Here is a 21,940-nt window from a genome sequence, read left to right on the forward strand (position 1 = left end):
TTGGGAGTTTCTAGGCAGAAGGTGCCTATGTGACTAGCTCCCAATAAAAACCTTGGATGCTGAGTCTCTAATGGGCTTCCCTGGGAAGACATGTTGCACATATATTCCTGCATTTGTTTACTGCTGGAGAAAGGAGCATGCTTGGTGTGTCCCCTCATGAGAGAGGGAAATCATAGGAAGACTGCACATGGATTTCTTCCCAGGTTCCACCTGTGTCTTTTTCCCTTGCTGATCCTGTTGTGTATCCTTTGGCTGTAACAAACCCTAGCCAAGAAGACATCTATACCCTGAGTCCCATGAGTCTTTCTAGTGAGTCACCAAACATGTGGGTGGTCTTGGGGGCCCCCAAAACATTTTCTAAGGAATAAAAATATACACATTATATGCCTATTAATGTATGTTTCATTAATGACTGTTACAGATTTTCTATGACAAAATGTACCATAGAATGAATGAGTAGCTAAGTATAATATATACATAATTATATACTTTTTATGTTTGTTCTTATAGCTCAAGAAAAAAATGCTCTAAGACATCATGTATATAATAATCATTCCCTAAACTCTCTTGTCACCTTTAGAGAGTCACATTAAACTACCAAAATAAGAGGGATTTAGGGGATTCAAGAAAACATGTTCAGGGACTTCCCTGGTGGCACAGGGGTTAAGAAACCACCTGCCAGTGCAGGGGACATGGGTTTGAGTCCTAGTCCAGGAAGATCCCACATGCCATGGAGCAACTAAGCCTGTGTGCCACAACTACTGAGCCTGTGCTCTACAGCCAGTGAGCCACAACTACTGAGCCTGTGCTCTAGAGCCCGTGAACCACAACTACTGAGCTCACGTGCCACAACTACTGAAGCCCGCATACCTAGGGCCCATGCTCTGCAACAAGAGAAGCCACCGCAATGAGAAGCCCGGGCACCACAACAAAGGGTAGCCACCGCTCACCGCAACTAGAGAAAGCCCGCGCGCAGCAACGAAGACCCAACGCAGCCAAAAATAAATAAATTAATTAATTAACTTTTAAAAAAAGAAAAGAAAATATGTTCACCACCAGCTTAGTTATCCAAAATGACATCAGGAAAAAATTGGGGATGGCATGAGGTAAAAAGAATTATTTATGCCCATGGTAACCAAAAGGCAATGAAATGAAAGAGAAAGGGCCTTCAGCAGCAATCTCAAACCCATAAAATGCAATCCTGGCCTAAGCTGCACGAAAATTTTAATTGTTAAAAAGAAAACATCATCGAACCAGATCTTTTATATGTCTAAACTATCAGATCAGTTCCCTATATTTTTCTATGTTAACTGAATATTATGCAGCAATTATAGTAACTAGCCAGAGAGAAATTGTTTTCTGTTGAAAATTTTCCATCAAAGTAGCATTAACTTGATAGCTGCATTAAAATTAAAATGTGTCATTAGAAAAACACAATATACAAGTGATCCCAAGTTATAGAAACCATGCAGTTAACATTTATTTCAATTCCTTTCTCAACACAGACCTCTAATTCCAATAATGCAAGTTTAGAAAGCTTCAGATACATTAGTTTCCTATGTCTTTACCTCAGTACACAAATGAAAATAACACAGCAAAACGGTAGCTTCTGAACAAGTAATCAGGAGAATTATAAAGACTAAGAAAAGGAAGCCAAACATGAAGTACATCTGATGAGACCTGAAAAGAAAAACAACAGCTTTAAAATAACCTTTAACTTAACGATACACACAAAAAGATCCGTCCAACTCTATACAGTAAACTGTCACACACTTTTCTCACCTTGAGCTTTTCATTCCAAACCTTCATCTATCCATGCAGTATCATCAAATCCATGTAGTATCCATGTAGTATCGAATATATATATATATATATATTCCCTTACCTACACAGCTTGAGTTTGGCCATATCCTCTCTCATCAGAATCAGTGTTGCTACTTACCCATATTTCTCTGATCCTATAATTTAGTTTTCACTTGAGACCCATCAATTTTCTCTATACACATTTAAAAGAACATGCTTTCTCTTTAGAAATGGAAGGTTGTAAATGCCATAAATACAGGCGACTACATTATACAACAGAAAACCATAGAGTCACACGCCGTTTTGCCTTTGGAGGTCTGTTGACAGGTAGCTTCCCCAAACAGGTCTTTATAGCATGACACACATAATTCTATTAAATATACTTTCAAACATGCATCTTTAAAAATATCTATGTGTGGATTACATTTAGGTCAAACTTCGAAGGAATGAAGTAATTTCTTTCATTATTATAGAGCGAGCTGACTAAATTGGGATAAGAAATATACATTTTTAAAAGCCTTCTGAAGAGAAGAAGAAACTGGTGAACCGATCAATATCCCATTTTAAAACCTCATGTAAGATATACACCTGGGGGTGAGGATGAAGGATGGAGGTTGGGGAGAATCATCTCTAGAGTTAATAAATATATACAAAGTTGTACACAACAAGCGTGCTGTTTCTCATTGAAACAAAAATTAATTCATCATTAGAGAATGAACTTATTATGGTTACCAGGGGGGAAGGGTGGGGGGAAAGGGATAGTTAGGGACTATGGTATTGACATGTACACACCGCTGTATTTAAGATGGATAACCAACAAGGACCTACTGTAAAGCACAGGGAACTCTGCTCAATATTCTGTAACAATCTAAATGGGAAAAGAACTTGAAAAAGAATAGATACATGTATACATATAACTGAATCACTTTGCTGTACACCTGAAACTATCACAACATTGTTAATCAACTATACTCCAATATAAAGTAAAAAGTTAAAAAAACTTTTTTAAATTAATTCATCTAAAGAATCTTTCAGGGATTCCCTGGTGGCGCAGTGGTTGAGAGTCCGCCTGCCGATGCAGGGGACGCGGGTTCGTGCCCCGGTCCAGGAGGATCCCACGTGCCGCGGAGCGGCTGGGCCCGTGAGCCACGGCCGCTGCGCCTGCGCGTCCGGAGCCTGTGCTCCGCAACGGGAGAGGCCACAGCAGTGAGAAGCCCGCGTACCGCAAAAAAAAAAAAAGAATCTTTCAGTTTCGCTTTAAAGTTACTTTTCCATCAAAAACATCTGGAAATATGGGAACATATGTATATGTATAACTGATTCACTTTGTTGTAAAGGAGAAACTAACACACTATTGTAAAACAGTTATACTCAAATAAAGATGTTAAAAAAAAATCTGGAAAATTTGGTTACTGTAATCTATTTCGCAGCATGTTAAATATTTAGTTGCTGACAAGGTAACAGATTTTATTGCTTATCTTTTAAACAACTTTGACACAATGCTGTTTAAAAGGTGAACAATTAATGTACGTGATTAAGCCTCATTTCCAAGGACTTCAAAGTTTTGTCCAGAAGATTCCTTCGGGACAAAAGTGTTATAAACACACACAGTTGGCAACTGCATTTTATTTATTTTATTTTACCTTATCTTATTTCATTTTATGGTGCCTTTGGCCCCTCTCCAAAACTCCTTCCACAGTAACACCCCACTTGGCCAGCTCCCGAAACCAAAATGCTGTCAAGAATCAGGAAGTAAGAAAAAAAGGGACTTGGAGCAACTGAAAAAGCTGTCACAAAGCAGGGGCACTAAAGCTGTGGCACTTTAATCAGAGTACCTGTTCTGACTTCACATGCATTTCTAACTATCTTGGCTATTAGACTTCTTAAATTACAACAGATTAAAAGTAGCAGATACAAAGAAGAAAGTTATAAGGAAAAGGCATCTGACATCAGAACTAACAGTTGACAGAAAGGAAGACAGAAAACCATTACTTATATATAGCTCAGTACAGATGAAGACCCAAAATCAGTGGTCTTCAAATTATTTTTAGCAGAGAAACCCTAAATGAAATCTTGCATGGAAGGCCAGTATGGAAAACAGATACATATCAGAGCTGCCCCTTCCCATCTTTACGCACCTGCCTCCAAGGGACACCCCCACCCCACCCTTTGCAAAGTCTCAGAGAAGTACAGTTTGATACCAACTTTTCTAAGTCACCTGGAAAGGCTTAAAAGGAGGTTATTAATTTCCAAAAAGGAAATCTTTATAGATATTTCCATCCAAAAGTAGCTTTAAAATTTTGTGAATTAAGTCTTAGTTTCCTAGGAAATTCCCTCAGGTCAGATTGCTATTTCCTGGATAAAACACGGTAGCAAATAAAGTTTTACCATACCAGAATTTAACCTCTTTGACATATAAAAAATTAATTTATTAACATTTCATATTTTTGAGATTATGAAGATACAATACTCACCAAATACTGTTTAGAATGCAAAAGAGTTGAATAAAAATACAGCAAAAAGGTAAAATGCCACTGATGATGAGGCCAAAAAGTGGTTTTCTAATGAAAGTCTGTTGAGGAATCTGACAGGGAATCTGGTTTGTGCGAACTGGATACCTAAACTGCTCGAAAATAAATGAAATGAAAACTGAAGTAAATTTATACAGATACCATCAAAATACACAATTTTGAATCTGAATATTTCCAAGAGCAGTTATGTGGGCAGAGGCTAGACCAATGCTGTGCAACAGAAATGCTATGATGCAAGCCACAAATGCAGCATCAAATTTTCTAGTAGCTGCATTTTAAAAAGTCAAAAAAACCAAGTAAAATTAATTTATTAATATATTTTATCTGATCTAACATGTCCAAATACTATCATTTAAATTTGTGATCAATATAAAAATTATTAATCAGATATTTTGCATTCCTCTTGTTGTCGTTCTAACTGGTTGAAAACCAGTGTGTATTTTACACTTACAGCACATAATTCAGACTAGCCACATTCCAAGTACTCAAAAGCCACAGGTGTCTAGTGGCCAGCATACTAGATAGGACACAGCTAAACAATAAGGATGTTTATCTTTTCTTACAAATTTCAAGGGAGAGATTGGACAAAACTTACCAGTGACTATTGCAATATGAAATAATATATGATGTCCAAAAGTTCTCTCTTAAAATTTGTCTAATAATTTGCCTCTGAAAATTTGTCAATAGCTTTCAGAAAATTTTCTTTTTCTGCTCTCTGTGGAACTCCACCTCCTGTTGTGTCTTGTCTGATTTCTCCCCTGCAAACTCATGCTATATCTTTATAATACAACCCTTTTGCAGTGTGGCCACATTTAGTCTTTTTGGTATACTGCTCCTTTTCCCTATACGTGGAATAGGTTAACTTCAGATCTGTAAACCGGATTTCTACATAGAATGGTTAAACAGCAAGGTCCTACTGTACAGCACATGGAACTATATTCAATACCCTGGGATAAACCATCATGGAAAAGAAAAAAATCTGTAAACTGAACAGCCTCATTTCTTGGATTGTATCTTGGCTTTCTTCCCCCAACTACATAATCTTATTATTTTTCTGACTTTCTTAAAGTCAGCCTTCCAACAATATATCCTTTTAATTTTGCCCATCAGAGAGAGAGGGAGATATAAACAACCCACAAAACGAAAAATACATTAAAAATGCCTTTTAAAGTGTTACCGTCTTTCATTTACAATTTGTAGAAGTCTTTTATCCCTAAATGATTATTCTTTGTCATTTTCTCCAATGGTACATCTTTCATTCCATGTATAGTCTATACACAATGAGGTATTATTTCAGACATCACTCAATGGTCAAAAGAAGTATTTTTAAAGTTTACCTTTTTCTTGCTTCCAATGTATGCACCCAAAAATGTTAGCGGGGGCTTCCCTGGTGGCACAGTGGTTGAGAATCTGCCTACCAATGCAGAGGACACGGGTTCGAGCCCTGGTCTGGGAAGGTCCCACATGCCGCAGAGCAACTGGGCCCGTGAGCCACAACTACTGAGCCTGCGCGTCTGGAGCCTGCGAGCCACAACAGGAGAGGCCGCGACAGTGAGAGGCCTGCGCACCACGATGAAGAGTGCCCCCCGCTCGCCGCAACTAGAGAAAGCCCTCGCACAGAAACGAAGACCCAACACAGCCTAAAATAAATAAATAAATAAACAAAACTTTTAAAACAAAATAAACGTGTTAAAAAAATGTTAGTGGTACTGAAATTCCAAACCACATTGTGAGGATACCTATCGGGGTACCAAAGGAGACAGCAGCTGATGCCCCTTCCACCCAAAGAATTAGATTCATGATGAAGAGGTCTGCAAAGAGGACACGAGAGGAGAAAAGTCATCAGAAAACGTTACGATTTCAGGAAAATGTTATAAACATACTTGATGTGAATGTCAGAACACTCTTTTGGTGGCAAGGATATCACAAATTACTAGGTTAAACCCTAGAAGAATATTAAATCACACTGTATAAACCCAGTCATTGAGCTGGAGCTTAAACTCAATACCATAAAATAAGATAGCAGTTTATTACAGGACATAATTTCTACATTCCACTCATCTTTGCAGCTCAAGAGTCTAGCAGAAAATAAATACGGTGTGGAATAATATACCACCAAAAAACTCAATATGCAATATAGTGAACACAATTTTTAAAATACATATATTAAAAACATATTTTAAGGGACTTCCCTGGTGGCGCAGTGGTTAAGAATCCTCCTGCCAATGCAGGGGACACAGATTGAAGCCCCAGTCCGGGAGGATCCCACATGCCGCGGAGCAACTAAGCCCGTGCGCCACAACTACTGAGCTTGTGCTCTAGAGCCTGCATGCCACAACTACTGAAGCCCGCATGCCTAGAGCCTGTGCCCTGCAACAAGAAAAGCCACAGCAGTGAGAGAAGCCTGCGCACCACAACGAAGAGTAGTCCCCACTCGTCGTAACTAGAGAAAGCCTGTGCGCAGCAATGAAGACTCAACACAGCCAAAAAATAAATTTAATTAATTAATTAAATTTTTAAAAAGATTTTAGAATCCTAGACTGAAATGGACTATTAGAAGCCTCAAGTCAGACAAGTATTCATTTAAAACAGTTTTACAAATATTTCCTGTAAGAAAGTTCATTAAAATTATCTTACACACATCTTTATTTTTTTCATAGCCTTCCTAACAAAGATTCTGCCATATAATTTCTATTTATAGCTCTAAGTAATGGGGAAAATTTTTTTACTGTCATGCAGATATTTTCAGTTTCTTTTTCTTGGCCTTCAGTACAGGAGGTAAAGAAATCTTATAGGCTGCCTCACATGTAGTGCAGATAGGGCTTGAAGTTATTAAAAGTCCTTTTAAATTCCAGCATAGTGCAGGAGGCATTTTCAGGAATGGTGGCCAGTTTGATTTGCTTTTAAAAAATATACTTGCCAAGGGGGAGGGGTGTGGGAGAGAGTAGGAGTGGGATTTGGGGGATTAGTAGATGCAAACTGGTATCTATAGGATGGATAAACAACAAGGTCCTACTGTATAGCACAGGGAACTATATTCAGTATCCTGGGATAAACCATCATGGAAAAGAATATCAAAAAGAGTGTATGTATGTATAGCTGAGTCATTTTGCTGTACTGCAGTAATTAACACAACATTGTAATTCAACTATACTTAATAAAAGATAAATAAAAAGTATACTGACAAAAACCCATTTGTGTCCACAAGCTTGTATGTAAATAAGATTTTAATTTTCTCTTGATACCATCTCAGAAACCGACTCTCATTTAAGTAATCTGGTATTTGGTTAGATTGTTTCAAGTAGATTTTGTATTCTGGATTTACAATTTTGTTAACAAATACACAATGATTTTGGTGATCACTTGGCAAGTATGTGTTAATGCTTGAGTTTAAGAATCTGTTTGTCTTTTTTAAATACTATGTATTATTTCACAGCCTAACTAAGTGTAATGAGATCACTATTTTAAGTCTAGGAAATAAAGCATCATATATCTAAAGATGAATAATTTCAAATGAGCTGATAAGGTTTTTGTTATTACTTTTTCATTTGAAATGTTTTATGGACTGGCTTAACTGTTTAAATTTTACTTTTCACTGTTGTGTTTATGGTTTATTTTGTATAACTTTTTATAATAAAATAATTTAAATTTTCCAAAAAAAAATAAAACAGAGTTTTAAATTAGTCATTCAAAATCAGCAGGTCGGGCTTCCCTGGTGGCGCAGTGGTTGGGAGTCCGCCTGCGGATGCAGGGGACACGGGTTCATGCCCCGGTCCGGGAGGATCCCACAGGCCGTGGAGCGGCTGGGCCTGTGAGCCATGGCCTCTGGGCCTGTGTGTCCTGAGCCTGTGCTCCGCAACGGGAGAGGCCACAACAGTGAGAGGCCCGCGTACAGGAAAAAAAAAAAATCAGCAGGTCAACCCCTAAGTCTACAGGATAAACCCCCAGGCAAGCCCAGCTACTGTGCTTGTATGTGTGCCAGACAAGTTTGATCACAGCTACAAGCTGAGTATGGCTGTGGGTGGGTATGGATGTGAGTGTTTCTGAAAGACTAAAAGATGAGGTTGAAAAGGTGGACAGAGGCTAGATTGTGGAAGGCTTTGAAAGTTAGGTTAAGGAATGTAGGCTTTATCCTGTCAGCATCAGGAAGCAACTGAAGGGTTTTTACACTCAAAGCTGTGAGGTACACAGAGCAGTTTTCCAGGAAGGGGAACCTACAGCATTTCGAAGGACAAACCTAAGGGAGGAGATACTAGAGGCAAGGAGACTAAAGTGTTAAGAATCTGTACAACGTGGTGATGGTTAAAATGTAAAGGATGGATATAAAAGACCTGAAGGATACTAAAGACGTGAAGAATTAAAAGACTTTGGGTTAAAGATGGCAGATTGAACTCACACATTTAGCTCCGCTCCCTCCTCAAAACCCTGATAAAATTATAGCAAAGGAATTTTTAAAAGGCACAAATACAAAAGGATGGGGGATACAGGGGAGAAGACACTAACAGCAAATTTTGGAAACCAGATAGACAGACAAATAGTAACCAAGTTAGTAGAAAGTGGGAACCTGTATCCGAAGTCATCAGTAGGGAAAGCTGAGAGGCAACTCAATTTATACCACAAGGGACTTCCCTCATGGCCCAGTGGTTAAGAATCTACCACCCAATGCTGAGGACGTGGGTTCGATCCCTGGTCAGGGAACTAAGATCCCACACGCTGCAGGGCAACTAAGCCCGTGTGCCTCAATGAAAAATCCCGTGTGCCACAACGATGACCCGACACAGCCAAAAATAAATAAATATTTTTTTAAAAAATTTTATACCACAGAGCTCCAAAAAGGTTCAGGAATTTGTAGTGCCAGGTACCTCTACAAGTAGGGGTGAACGACTGGTTAACACCAGGAGGACTGGTTGAAAGTCAGCCTGAGACGCTGATAGACCTGCAGAGCCAAACAACTCCCCCTTGAAGACCTCCACATTAGACGGGAGGGCTAGTCCCTTAGAGAAGATCCCTGAAGCTCAGAAGAAAACTTTACCAAGAAAATATATGATCTTCAGAGAAATTAAAGAAGACTTTGCCGCCCTGAGACAAGAAGAGGAAATTTTAAAGGACTTTTGAGAAAATAGAAGAGGTCTTAGGAATTAAAAGTATGACAATAGGTGCTTATATATGGAATCTAAAAAAAATACAAATGAACTTATTTACGAAACAGAAAGAGATTCACAGACATAGAAAACAAACTTATGGTTACCAAAGGGGAAAGGCGGGGAGGGATAAATTAGGAGTTTGGGATTAACATATACACACTACTATCTATAAGACAGATAACCAACAAGGACCTACTGTATAACACAGGAAACTCTACTCAATATTTTGTAATAATCTATATGGAAAAGAATCTGAAAAAGAATATATATATATATATGTATATGTATAACTGAATCACTGTGCTGTACACCTGAAATTAACACAACATTGTAAATCAACTATACTTCAATTTTTAAAAAATGACAAGAAGAATTTAAACCTTAATAAAAGGGTTGGAAGATAAAGCTGACGAAATGTCTTAGAAAGCAGTGTTTAAAAAAAACAAAGAGTGCTTCCCTCGTGGCGCAGTGGTTGAGAGTCCGCCTGCCGATGCAGGGGACACGGGTTCGTGCCTTGGTCCGGGAAGATCCCACGTGCCGCGGAGCGGCTGGGCCCGTGAGCCGTGGCCGCTGGGCCTGCACAGCCGGAGCCTGTGCTCCGCAACGGGAGAGGCCACAACAGTGAGAGGCCCGCGTACCGCAAAGAAAGAAAAAAAAAAAGAAAGAAAGAAATGAAGAACAGGAAAAAAAAAAAGGAAAATTAATGATCAACCCAGGTATATGAAAAACAGAAGTTATGTGGATAGAGTTCTTTCTGAATGTCTTTTAGGGATATTAAATAATCTGTTGAAGATTGAACAGCTGATAAGAGGCAGAGCTGGGATTGTTAATCAGATGTGTGTGACTTTTTTAAGAGCAAGCTTTCTCCATTGCACTGTGCTATAATAAAGTCTCTATGGTAGGAACCAACTTGACCAATCACGTCTATCTTCTCCTCCCGCAAACATTTTGTCAAAGATCAGAGCCAGGGAATGTGGTGGCAGCCATTTCATGCTGAACCAGGTTAGGCTTTGAGGTCTACTGTTTAGAGAATCTCTGGTTTTGTTCTTCAGTTGTAAATTCTCTCAAGGTCCATTCTAGTTTTAGGATTTTAAGGCTGCCTTCATATTTACGATCTATTTTCAATTTCTTACTTAGGATCACTGCTTTGGATGCTTCCCCCTCTCTCATTATAAGTGATTTGGTCCTTTCTAAACCAACTTCAGTCATTTGTTTTTTCATTTTACTACTTCTACTCCACATTTCCCCCTTGTGTTCATGGTCTCTTCTATCAACACTTTTTTCAGTAGACATAACTATTCATATTTTGCTCCTGTTGGAGATGTAGTTTCCAGTCCTTTCAAACAACAACATATACAACAACAAAAGCTCCACCTTATGTCTCATCAGTTTCTGGCATCTCAATAAGGGAGTCTAGTTTCCCATGACTTAACCATACTTCTTAAAATGTTTTTTAATACCTTTCTGCTCTAATGAATTTGTTTAGCCACGATATTCCTCTGCCACATTTCCTAGCTTTGGAGAGATTCATTTCAGCTGTTATCTTTCTATAGCCAGAAAAATTACTTCTCACTTGACAAATCATAACCTCCCTTCTTATACATAAACTCAATTAACCCGTCTCAACAATTTCCCTTTTGAAAGTACACTCTAGAATGTTGATATGTGTTTAACGATTCTGTAACTGCCCTTCAATTTCAGTTTTTATATTCTAAGTATGAATTCCTTTGTCAATCTCATTATTTCTAGACCTTTTCATGGAATCTTAAACAGTAAAACTAAAAGGAAACCTAAAAGGTAACCTGGGTCCACCTCCTACTCGAAACATTTATTCACACATTCATTAAACATTTATTGAGTACCTATGTGTTAGGCCCTGGTGTTCCAAGATAAATAAAACAAAAATCCTTGCTCTGAAAAAGCTCAGTCTAGTGGGAGACAGAGATAAACAAATAAATTACAACATAGGAAATGCTATAGCAGATGACAGACATAGAACAGTAGAACACAAAAGAAAAGAGTGACCAAAAATGCTCTGTAGCTCACAAAACAATTTCACAATCCATTAGTCCATTTACTTCTCTAAATGACTCTGTGACACAAGCATTAAGTAAGCAAATGGATAATCAGAAAGGTTATAGGACTTATCCAAAGTCACTCACCTAATACTGAGTGCTGGAATTCAAACTTTCTTCTTCTAATTTTAAAATTTGAGTACATGCCAATCAACCTCTGCTGACTCTTTCCCTTTTCTACCTACCGCTTTAGGGGTTACATGCAGTAAAAGGACATCATTTAATAATTTTAGGGACTTCCCTAGTGGTGCGGTGGTTAAGAATCCGCCGGCCAGTGCAGAGGACATGAGTTCGAACCCTGCTCCAGGAAGATCCCACATGTCGCGGAGCATCTAAGCCCATGCGCCACAACTACTAAGCCTGTGCTCTAGAGCACACAAGCTACAACTACTGAGTCTGCATGCCAAAACTACTGAAGCATGCACACCTAGAGCCCGTGCTCTGCAACAAGAGAAGCCACCACAATGAGAAGCCCGTGCACCACAACGAACAATAGTCCCCACTCACTACAACTAGAGAGAAAACCCACGTGCAGTAACAAAGACCAAAGGCAGCCAAAAATAAATAAATAAATTTATTTTAAAAAATAAATAGGGCTTCCCTGGTGGCGCAGTGGTTGAGAGTCTGCCTGCCAATGCAGGGGACGTGGGTTTGTGCCTCGGTCTGGGAAGATCCCACATGTCACAGAGCGGCTGGGCCCGGGAGCCATGGCCACTGAGCCTGCGCATCTGGAGCCTGTGCTCCGCAGCGATAGAGGCCACAACAGTCAGAGGCCTGTGTACCGAAATAAATAAATAAATAAATAATTTTATTTTCTTCAATTTCTCTTAGGAAGTGTATGTTCATTAGTTTAACTGCTTCTCCATTTAAATTCAAATCCATTTTTTAACACCTTTATTGGAGTATAATTGCTTTACAATGGTGTGTTAGTTTCTGCTTTATAACAAAGTGAATTAGTTATACATATACATATGTCCCCATATCTCTTCCTTCTTGCGTCTCCCTCCCTCCCACCCTCCCTATCCCACCCCTCTAGGTGGTCACAAAGCACTGAGCTGATCTCCCTGTGCTATGCGGCTGCTTCCCACTAGCTAGCTATTTGACATTTGGTAGTGTATATATGTCCATGCCACTCTCTCACTTTGTCCTAGCTTACTCTTCCCCCTCCCCATGTCCTCAAGTCCATTCTCTAGTAGGTCTGCATCTTTATTCCTGGCTTGCCCCTAGGTTCTTCTGACTTTTTTTTCTTTTTTTTAGATTCCACATATATGTGTTAGCATACGGTATTTCTTTTTCTCATTCTGACTTACTTCACTCTGTATGACAGTCTCTAGGTCCATCCACCTCACTACAAATAACTCAGTTTCGTTCCTTTTTATGGCTGAGTAATATTCCATTGTATATATGTGCCATATCTTTTTTATCCATTCATCTATGGATGGACACTTAGGTTGCTTCCATGTCCTGGCTATTGTAAGTAGAGCTGCAATGAACATTTTGGTACATGACTCTTTTTGAATTATGGTTTTTTCAGGGTATATGCCCAGTAGTGGGATTGCTGGGTCATATGGTAGTTCTATTTTTAGTTTTTTAAGGAACCTCCATACTGTTCTCCATAGTGGCTGTATCAGTTTACATTCCCACCAGCAGTGCAAGAGGGTACCCTTTTCTCCACACCCTCTCCAGCATATACTGTTTGTAGAATTTTTGATGATGGCCATTCTGACTGGTGTGAGGTGATACCTCACTGTAGTTTTGATTTGCATTTCTCTGATGATTAATGATGTTGAGCATTCTTCCATGTGTTTGTTGGCAATCTGTATATCTTCTTTGGAGAAATGTGTATATAGGTCTTCTGCCCATTTTTGGATTGGGCTCAGGAACAAGACAAGGTTGCCCACTCTCACCACTATTATTCAACATAGTTTTGGAAGTTTTAGCCACAGCAATCAGAAGAAAAAGAAATAAAAGGAATCCAAACTGGAAAAGAATAAGTAAAGCTGTCACTGTTTGCAGATGACATGATACTATACATAGAAAATCCTAAAGATGCTACCAGAAAACTACTAGAGCTAATCAGTGAATTTGGTAAAGTAGCAGGATACAAAATTAATGAATAGAAATCTCTGGCGTTCCTATACACTAATGATGAAAAATCTGAAAGTGAAATTAAGAAAACACTCCCATTTACCACTGCAACAAAAAGAATAAAATATCTAGGAATAAACCTACCTAAGGAGACAAAAGACCTGTATGCAGAAAAGTATAAGACACTGATGAAAGAAATTAAAGATGATACAAACAGATGGAGAGATATACCATGTCCTTGAATTGGAAGAATCAACATTGTGAAAATGACTCTACTACCCAAAGCAATCTACAGATTCAGTGCAATCCCTATCAAACTACCACTGGCATTTTTCACAGAACTAGAACAAAATATTTCACAATTTGTATGGAAACACAAAAGACCCCGAATAGCCAAAGCAATCTTGAGAAAGAAAAACAGAGCTGGAGAAATCAGGCTCCCTGACTTCAGATTATACTACAAAGCTACAGTCATCAAGACAGTATGGTACTGGCACAAAAACAGAACTATAGATCAATGGAACAGGATAGAAAGCCCAGAGATAAACCCACGCACATACAGTCACCTTATCTATGATAAAAGAGGCAAGAATGTACAGTGGAGAAAAGACAGACTCTTCAATAAGTGGTGCTGAGAAAACTGGACAGCTATATGTAAAAGAATGAAATGAGAACACTTCCTAACACCATACACAAAAATAAACTCCAAGTGGATTAAAGACCTAAATGTAAGGCCAGACACCATCAAACTCTTAGAGGAAAATTAGGCAGAACACTATACGACATAAATCACAGCAAGATCCTTTTTGACCCATCTCCTAGAGAAATGGAAATAAAAACACAAATAAACAAATGGGACCTAATGAAACTTAAAAGCTTTTGCACAGCAAAGGATACCATAAACAAGACCAAAAGACAACCCTCAGAATGGGAGAAAATACTTGCAAATGAAGCAACTGACAAAGCATTAATATGCAAAATTTATAAGCAACTCATGCAGCTCAATATCAAATCCATTTTTACATTGTCCATGTATATACCACGAGGCACTGAAATTCTCTGGTAACCTACCACATTCTAAGAAATAAGAATCCCAGTACCTTATGATTCTCTCTCTCATGTGCCTAAGAGAGCCCCTAAACCTCTTGAGGGAAACATGTTCTTTGTATCATGCCTGGTTTATTTCTTTTAAACTGCATTCAGTTCTAATAACAGAACTAGGAAACTGAATCTGTCTTTCATCTTAAATTATTCATGATTCAGTCATTTACTGAGCACTTACTCTCTATAAGGCACTCATACTTCATATAAGGCACTGGGCGACACATTGTGAAAGATACAGAAATGAATAAGACATAGTACTCACCCTCATGAGTCTTGGAATGTAAAATGAGAGATAAGACATATCACAAATAACTCCAATCTAAGGAATACTGTGGTAAGTGTTGTAATAATGGTAATAGACATTGTACAATTTCAAAACATGAAAGTGGTAGTATTTGAGCTAGAAATTAAAGAATGAATGGAAATTTGTCATTGGAAAATTGGAATGAAGGGATTACAAATAGATGGAATAGCTTGAGCAAAGGCATGATAATAGAAGAAAACAGTAGCTAATAACCACAGCTACCATTTATTAAGCACTTATTATGCGCTAGGCACTGTTCCAAATGCTTTAATACATTATCCCATTTAATCTTCATAACAACCATATGAAGTAGATAATACTATTATTTCCATACTGCAGATGAAGAAGCCTAAGATTAGAAAGGTAATAATATTAGTAAATAATATTAGTAAATATTTTTGAAAACTCCTTTTTTGGCTATCAAATTTAAAAGACAGGGCTTCCCTGGTGGCGCAGTGGTTGAGAGTCCGCCTGACGATGCAGGGGACACGGGTTCGTGCCTCAGTCCGGGGGGATCCCACATGCCACGGAGCGGCTGGGCCCGTGAGCCATGGCCGCTGGGCCTGCGTGTCCGGAGCCTGTGCTCCCCAAGGGGAGAGGCCACAACAGTGAGAGGCCCGCGTACCGCCAAAAAAAAAAAAATTTAAAAGACAGCCACATAATGCAGTAATTATAAATCTGTGTTAATGAGCATACAAAGCATTAAGATATAATTTGTATGACAATAACAGCACAAAGGAGGGAGGAGGGAAAGGAGCTATATACGAGCATATAATATTTTTAATAATATTGAAATTAAGTTGGTACTAATCTGAACTAAATTGCTATAAATTGAGACATTAATTGTAATCCACAACATAAGCACTAAGAACAAACTCAAAATAATAGTAAAAGAAAGGACAAGGGAATAAAAATAGTACACTAAAAATATCTATTTAACACAATAGAGGGCAGTAATGAAGGGACAAAAAAGACCTAAAATTTATAGAAAGAAAATAGCAATATATCAGATGTAAATCCTACCTTATCAATAATTTCATTAAATTACATGGATGAAATATTCCAATTAAAAGGCACAGGTTGGCAAAAGGGACCCCCCCAAAAAATGATCCAAATAAATATATGATGTCTACAAGAGACACAATTTTGATTCAGAGACACAAACAGATTGAAAGTAAAAGGATTTTACATACAGTTTACACTTGAACAAAATGGGTTTGAACTGCACGGGTCCACTCATACATGGATTTTTTTCCAATGAATACATACCACAGTGCTACACAGTCTGCTATTGGTTGAATCCGTGGATGCAGAATCGTGGATAGAGGGCTGACTCTAAAGCTATACACAGATTTTTGACTGTGCAGGCAGTCAGGGCCCCTATCCCCCATGTTGTTCTAGGGTCAACTGTATACAGATATATAATGCAAACAGTAACCAAAAGAGAGCTAGAGTGGCTATACTTCTAACAGACAAAATAGACTTTAAGACAAAAAGCATTATGAGAGATAAAGGACTTTTATAACAATAAAAGTATCAATCTATCAAGAATATATAACAATTATAAACATATATGTAACTAACAGCAGAGACCCAAAAATATATGAAGCAAAGACTGACAGAACTGAAGGAAGAAACAGACAATTCAAAAATGATAGTTGGAGACTTGAATAAACACTTTCAATAATGGAAAGAACAACTACACAGAAGATCAACAAGAAAATGAAAGACTTTAACAACACTGTAAACCTGCTAGACGTGACAGACATCTATAGAACACTCCACCCATTGACAGCAGAATACACATTCTTCTCAAGTGTACATGGAACGTTCTCCAGGACAGACCATATGTTAGGCCATAACACAAGTCTCAATAAATTTAACAGATCTGAAATCATCCAAAGTATAATGTAATTGAAAGGAATTAAATAAGACCAAATAAATGGAAAGACATCCTGTATTCATGAATTGGAAGACTTAATATTGTTAAGATGGCAATATCCCCCAAATTGATCTACAGATTCCATGTAATCTTATCAAAATCCCAGTCAGCTTTTTGAAGAAATTGAAAAGCCCTTCCTAAAACTCATATGGAAATGCAAAGTTCCAGAACAGCCAAAATAATCTTGAAAAAGAACAAAGCTGGAGGACTCCCACTTCCTAATTTCAAAATTTATTAAAAGCTACAGACTAAAATCAAGACTACGGGTGGGATTCCCTGGTGATCCAGTGGTTAAGAATTCACCTTCCAATGCAGGGGATGCAGGTTCGATCGCTGATTGGGGGACTAATATCCCACATGCCGTGGGATCTATGCCCATGTGCCGCAACTACTGAGCCCGTGTGCCACAACTAGAGAGCCCACATGCCACAACTACAGAGCCCACATGCTCTGGAGCCCACATGCCACAACTAGAGAGAAGCCCATGCACCACAATGAAGAGCCTGCACGCCACAACAAAAGACCCCGTTTGCCGCAACTAAGACCTAACACAGCCAAAAATAAATAAATAAATAGATAGATTAGAGACAATCTCAGAGATTACAAGTGCACAAAAAGGAGCAACAAACTTATAAAAAAAGAAAAAGAAAAAAAAGACTATGGGTACTTGTCTAAGGATAGACATATAGACTAATGGAATAGGAGTGAAAGTTCAGAAATAAACCCACAGATTTGTGGACACTTCATTTTCAATAAGGGAGTCAAGACAAATTAATTGGAGCAGAAGAGTCTTTTCAACAAATAATGTCAGGACAACTGGATATCTATGTACGAAAGAATGAAGTTAGATCCTTACCTCATACATATACAAAAATTAACTCAAAATGGATCAAACACCTATATTTAAGATGTAAAACTAGAAGACTTTTATAAGAAAACATAAGCATAAATTTTAATGACCTTGGATTAGGCTTCTTAAATATGACACCTAAAGCACAAGCAACCAAAGAAAAAGTAAATAAAGTGAATGTCATCAAAATTTTAAAGTTTTGCACTTCAAAGAACACTATCAAGAAACTGAGATGACAATTCACAGAATGGAAGAAAACATTTACAAATCATATACCTGATAAGCAACTAGTAACCAAAATATATACAGAACTCTTACAATTCAACAATAAAAAGAAAAATAATCCAATTTAAAAACGGGCAAAGGATTTGAATAGACATATTTCTAAAGAAGATATGCAAGTGACCAATAAGCACATGAAAATATGCTCAATATCATTAGTCATCAAATAATGTAAACTAAAACTACAATGAAAGATCACTTCATAATAATTAGGATGGCTATAAGCAAAAACAGTAACAAGTGTTGACGAGGGTGTAGAGAAATTGGAAACCTCGTACATTGCTGGCGGGAATGTAAAATGGTACAACAACTTTTGAAAATAGGCTGGCGGCCTCTCAAAATAGTAAGCATAGTGACGATATGACCCAGTAATTCTACTCCCAGGTATATACCCAGTATCTACCCAGTAGAATTGGAAGCATATTTTCACTCAAAACATCACATATAAATGTTCATAGCAACACTATTCATATTATCCAAAAAGTGAAAACAGCCCAAATGACCATCAACTTATGAATGGGTAAACAAAAAGTGGTATATTGATACAATGGAATACTGTTCAATCATAAAAGGAATGAAGTAGTGATACATGCTATAATATGGATGAACTCTGAAAACATTATGCTAAGTGAAAGAAGACAGACACAAGAGGCCACACTTTTTATGATTCCATTTATATGAAATGTCCAGAAGAGGCAAGTCCATAGAGACAGAAATTAGATTAGTAGATTAGCAGCTGAAAAATTCCAATGGCATTTTTCAGAGATAGAAAGAACAACCGTAAAATTTGTATGGAACTACAAAAGACCCCGAATAGCCAAAGCAGTCTTGAGAGAGAAGATTAAAACTGGAGGCATCACATTTCCTGATTTCAAACTATACTACAAAGTTGTGGTAATCAAAATAGTATGGTACTGATATAAAAATAGACACAGACTAAACAGAACAGGATCAAGAGCCCAGAAATAAATCCCTGCATATACTATCAACTAGTATTTGACAAGGGAGCCAAGAAATCGATAAGTGATGTTGAGAAACTGAATAACCACATTCAGAAGAATAAAATTGGATCCCTATCTTATACCACTCACAAAAATTAACTCAAAATGGATTAAAGACTTAAACATAAGACCTGAAACCATAAACTCCTAGAAGAAAACATAGGGTCAAAACTCCTTGACATTGGTCTTCACAACAATTTTTTGGATATGACACCAAAAGCACAAGCAACAAAAGCAAAACTTAAGAAGCAGAACTACATCTAACTAAAAACCTTCTGCACAGCAAAAGAAACAATCAATAAAATGGAAAGACAACTTACAGAATGTGAGAAAATATTTGCAAATCATATATGTGATAAGGAGTTAACATCCAAAGTATATAAAGAACTCACACAACTCAACAGCAAAAAAACAATCTGGTTGACAAATGGGCAGAGGACCTGAATATTCACTTTTCCAAAGAAGACAAACAGATGGCCAATAGACACATGAAAAGACACTCAACATCACTAATCATCAGGGAAATGCAAATCAAAACCATAGTGAGATATCACCTCACACCTGTCAGAATGGCTATCATCAAAAAGACAAGAGATAAGAAGTGTTGGCGAGGATGTGGAGAAAAAGGAACCCCCATGCACTCTTGGTGGGAATCTAAATTGGTACAGGCACTAAGGAAAACAGTATGGAGGGTCCCCAAAATTTTTTAAATAGAATTACCATATGATCCAGCCATCCCACTTCTGGGTATATATATAAAGGAAATGAAAACAGGATCTCAAAGGGACAGCTGCACTCCCATGTTCATTGCAGCATTATTCACAACCTACTCAAGGCCTCATTAATTAGAAAGGGGCAGAATTGGGAAATGGACCCCTATGTGTATAGAGCATAGGGTGCACGTGTGTGTGTGTGTCTGACTCTAAAGCCTATGCTAGTAGTCTCTAATGCTACCTCTCCACTGCAAAATATGGTTATGAGTTGTTGTTATTGTTGTTTATAATGAAATTATTTAAAAATAGGTAATGCATGCATATTATACACAATGTAAAAAGTAAAAAGAAACAGAGAAACAGTGAAAAATAAGTATAAAATATTCTCCTTCTCACTCTTGTCCCCCAGCCACCCAGGAGACAACCACTGTTAACAGTTGCTTTTCAAATTAAAAAAAAGAATTTATTTTCATAAAAGTGGTTTGCCACTGCATCATTTCATAGCCCATGTAACCCTGAGTCATGTTATCATGGATTCCTACTCTAATTTTTAATTTTTTTTGTGTAAAACATTCTTCAAAATTGATCCCATAGAAAACATGATAAAAACAGCTCATAGTGCATTGCAAATGCTAATGCTTTTCAGACATTAATTGTTCAGTTTAACTAATCAAGCTTAGTGACACAGCATATTCTAATTCTTTTACATTTTCTATTTCAATGACGTAACTTCTTTTTACAATAAGATGGAACATCTGTCTGATGAAAAATGGGCCATCATTATTCATCTGAAGCCACGAAGGCAGTTCCAGGGGAGATTTACATTTATTTCCTCTACAGTGCCTAGCATAATGCATTAAATATAGTAAAAAACAAAAACAAGACAAAATTTTTAAAAACACAATAAATATGTTGAATGAGTAACTAAATAATGAAGAGAATAGTACATGGTTTATTGACTAGTTCTTGCTTGCAATATCCCTTGCATGACAATCCAGTATAATGACTTTAGCACAATGGCACTTTGTTGCCAAAGTTATTCAATTTCAGATTCACCTGAGTCTTGAACTTGAAGCAACAAATATCTGAAATTTTGTCAAGGACATTGCTTTCTTACATAAATATATTAAAGCATTCACCTCAGGAAAGACCACCCATTCTAGTTCCCTTGAAAAGAGTTAAAGAAAAAGCAGATGGCTGTATTCAAGGTGGTAAGGGGGAGGGGAGTGCATTGTCCTTATTTTAAATAAGTCAAAAACTGCAGTACATGTATTTGATGTGTAAACTTATAATGTTCAAACTTTTCAATGATATTACCTTTTTCCCTGGAGTTTAGGAGAAAACAAGCCACATGTAGATAAAAGATTATGAGTCTACTGAATATACCATCTATCACTGCATTGAATTGTTTTATGGCATTATACTCAGTCACAGAGCATTTGTTCTCATTTTGTCACTAATTAGTATATAATATAACTGAATTTGCTATGTATAAGTTTCATTATAGGACTTCCACTATTGTGACACACTCTAGCATCAAGGACATGGGAATTTTACAACAAAAGAAAATTAAAGTACCACAAAACAGTTAAGATATAATCTACTACTTTTTCCTTAAAAAAAAACTTGTCCTTCAGAACATACCAAGGAACGAATTTTTTTAAATGGAACTTGCTATGGACTGAATTGTGTCCCCCAAAATTCATATGTTGAAACCCTAATCCCTAATTTGATGGTATTTGGAAATGGGGCCTTTAGGGAGTGATAAGGTTTAGATGAGGTTATGAGGATGCAGTCTTCATGATGGCATCAGTGCCCTTATAAGGAGAGACAGTGCCCTTATAAGGAGAGAGCGCTCTCTCTCTCTTTTCCCTTGCCATGTGAGGACACAGCAAGAAGGCAGCTAGCAGCAACCAGGAAGAGAGCGCTCACCAGGACCAGACCCTGTTGATGCCCTGATCTTGGGCTTCCCAGTCTCCAGAACTGTGAGAAAATAAATGTCTGTTGTTTAAGCCACTCAGTCTATGGTATTTTGTTATGGCAGCCCAAGCTGACTAAGACAAAACATATTAAAGAATTTGGAGACAAAACCTTAATAAGCAA

General features: G+C 37.6%; 1 pseudogene; it reads right to left on the reverse strand.

Annotated features, from left to right (window-relative positions):
* The window catches only part of LOC131747650 (transmembrane 9 superfamily member 2-like), a 127,127-nt pseudogene that overhangs the window by 32,795 nt on the left and 72,392 nt on the right, over positions 1–21,940 (reverse strand).

Source organism: Kogia breviceps, chromosome X (assembly GCF_026419965.1).
Source record: "Kogia breviceps isolate mKogBre1 chromosome X, mKogBre1 haplotype 1, whole genome shotgun sequence".
Classification (NCBI taxonomy): Eukaryota; Metazoa; Chordata; class Mammalia; order Artiodactyla; family Physeteridae; genus Kogia; species Kogia breviceps.